Here is a 3,535-nt window from a genome sequence, read left to right as displayed (position 1 = left end):
TTTTTTAACCTTTTTTGTAGATTCCGTATATATGCATTAGTATATGTCTCTTTCTGACTTATTTCACTCTGTATGACAGATTCTAGGTTCATCCCCATATCTACAAATGACCCAGTTTTGTTCCTTTTTATGGCTGAGTAATATTCCCCCGTATATATGTACCATAACTTCTTTGTCCATTCATCTATTGATGGACATTTAGGAATCTAGAAAAATGGTACATGAACATATTCTCAGGGTAGAAATAGAGATGCAGACATAGAGTATGGACATGTGGACACAGGAAGAAGAGGAGGGTGGGATGAATAAAGAGATTAGGATGGACATATGTACACTATCATGTGTAAAACAGCTAGTGGGAACCTGCTCTACAGAACAGGGAGCTCAGCTCAGCACTCTTTGATGACCTAGATGGGTGGGATGGGGAAGTGATGGGAGGGAGGTCCAAGAGAAAGAGGATATATGTATACATAGAGCTGATTCACTTCCTTGTACAGCAGAAGCTAAAAACATTGTAACACAGTTATACTCCAATGAGAAAGCAAGCTTTTTATAGTGACTTAAGAACAGAGTCCTCATTCTTGGTTTCTTTTTCCTTTGCTTTATGTTTTAGTATAGATTCAAGAAAGCAATGAAAAGTATCTGCAATTAATACAGTAACATTGTCATTAAGTGCATTGGTATAGCTGGTAAGTACCTTACTCTTTAAAGACAATGTAAAGTAACTTTAATTCTCAACACAAGCAGTTTAATGACCATTTTAAGAAGTACGAGAGTTTTATTTGGATGACTTGCAAATCATTGTTTAGTAGTAGCTTTTGTTATCTTTTAGATGACTTGCACCCAACTGGATTGAAACTTCACATTTGTCTCAGAAGAAATATCTGTCATCTCCCGCCTTTCTTATCTCTCTGTGAGGCTGAGTTGCATGTGGGTTGGGCTGGGGAACTGTAGGCTGTGGGTCAGGAGTGGATTGGAGAGCAGACTGGATGGAAGCAGAATCACTGGCAATAATCCCAGGGGATTAGCTTGCCTTGTACCTTGAGTCAGTTCAGTTCGGTTCAGTCGCTCAGTCGTGTCCGACTCTTTGCGACTCCATGAATCGCAGCACGTCAGGCCTCCCTGTTCATCACCATAGGGTGGGTTAAAAGAAAGGAAAAAGGAGTTTAACTGCTATATTTAAAATGGATAACCAACAAGAGCCTACTATATATAGTACAGGGAACTCAATGTTATATGGCAGCCTGGATGGGATGGGAGTTTGGGGGAGAACGGACAAATGTGTTTGTACGACTGAGTTCCTTTGCTGACCATCTGAAACTATCACAACATTTTAATCAACTAGACTCCAATATAAAATAAAAAGCTTTTAAGAAAAGGAGTTCATTTGTGAGATGGTGCTTTGACCTCTGGTTATCACTTACTCTTCATAATCAGAGATCTTCTTCCTAAGGTGGCTATGAGGCCTTCTGGTCTACCTCTTTTTTGTTAGCTATAGGACTGGATGTTCTGGCTAGATCTCCTTCAAAAGGCTTGTGGCAGTGACTTGAATAAGGAGGCAAAATATCTCTGGGGAGTTCCTGAGAAACTTGAAGAGGATTTAGGTTTGTTCATATATCCAGGTGGGGGGGGGGGGAGGGGAGCGAAATATACTTGTATAACTTCATGAACTGGTAAACCTGAGACCTTTGTGTTACATTTGTGGGATCGGAGAGGGGAAAGATAGGAGAGGAAATTAAGAAGGAACAAAAGAGTAAATACATATTTTTAAATTTTATTTATTTATGGCTGCACTGGATCTTTGTTGCTGCTCACGGGCTTTTTCTAGTTACGGCAAGCGGAGGCTTCTCTCGGGTTTCGGTGCACAGGCTTCTCACTGTGGTGCCTTCTCTTGTTGCAGAGTATGGGCTCTGGGGCACTTGGGCTTCAGTAGTTGTGGTGCTCAGGCTTAAATGCCCCCAAGGCAGGTGAAATCATCCCAGACCAGGAATCAAACCCGTGTCCCCTGCATTGATAGGTGGACTCTTTACCACTGGACCACCAGGGAAGTCCAAAGATTAAATAATTTAACTGAGTTTTTACTTCTAAAATTTTATTGTGAAGTGCTTTGAATATATAGAAAAGGATGGAGAACAATATAACAACTACTTGTGTACCCATAACCTTGCTTGGACTGCAAGGAGATCCAACCAGTCCATCCTAAAGGAGATCAGTCCTGGGTGTTCATTGGAAGGACTGATGCTGAAGCTGAAACTCCAATACTCTGGCCACCTCATGCGAAGAGTTGACTCATTGGAAAAGACCCTGATGCTGGGAGGGATTGGGGGAAGGAGGAGAAGGGGACGACAGAGGATGAGATGGCTGGATGGCATCACCGACTTGATGTGCATGGGTTTCGGTAGACTCCGGGAGTTGGTGATGGACAGGGAGGCCTGGCGTGCTGCGATTCATGGGGTCGCAAAGAGTCGGACACGACTGAGCGACTGAACTCAACTGAACCTTGCTTAAGCAAATATTAACTTTTTGCCTGTTTACTTCAGTTGTGTTAAAAGAAAAAGCGATGCAGACACGGACAAATCGGCCCTCTTTGTCCTCATTCCCAATCCTGTTTCCACTGTTCCCTCTTTCCCTTGTGGTAACCTTTACCTCGGTTTTGGATTTTGTTATCCCCGTAACTTCCCATGAGTGTTTCCATATTTTTACTACATGTGTGCCCCCAAATAGAATATAGCCCTGATCTGTATGCTTCTAACATATGTATAAATGATATATTTATACATATTCTGCACATTGCTTTTTTTGGCTGAAGATGTTTTTAAGATTTCTGCATGCTGATCATTAACCTCTCATCTTCTTTCTAACATTGTATACATTTCATTGCATGAAAAGTCCATATTCTCTGTTGATAGACATGTTAAGTTGTTTTGAATTCTTGAGAAGCCTTGCTAGATAGTCGTGAATTTGTTAGTTGCTGTCGTTGTTTTGAGAGGACCAGTTTTTTTTTTTTTAATTTGGTTGATTTGCTTATTCTTAATTTTCTATTTTATCAATTTCTGTTACTTGTTTTACCTTTTACTTTCTTCAAGTTTACTCTGTTCTTTTTCTAATCTCTTGAGTTACTTTCTTAACTCATTTATTTTCAATCCTTAAAAAAAATAATAAATGTACCTATAGGCTCTTAATTTCCCCTCTAAGATCCACTTTGACTTCACCCCACACATTTTGATATGTAGCACTTAGTTATCGTTTGGTTCTAAATATTTTGTAAATTCTATCATGCATCCTTCTATGATGTTGTATTAGAAATGTATTTAAAACTTTTAAAACATCTGGTTTTTTTTTTTTTCGATTATTGCTTTCTAACTTTATTGCTTTGCAGTGAGGAAATGGGTTTAGTAGATAATTCTTTAAAATTTATTGGGCTTCTTTTATGACTAATTTGTGATCAGTTTATGTAAATGTTTCATGTACACTTGAAAATATATTTGAAAATATATAAATGTATTCTGTTTGTTCAGTGCAAAGTGTTATACTC

Source organism: Cervus elaphus, chromosome 27 (genome assembly GCF_910594005.1).
Source record: "Cervus elaphus chromosome 27, mCerEla1.1, whole genome shotgun sequence".
Lineage (NCBI taxonomy): Eukaryota > Metazoa > Chordata > Mammalia > Artiodactyla > Cervidae > Cervus > Cervus elaphus.
This window is presented reverse-complemented; position numbering follows the sequence as displayed.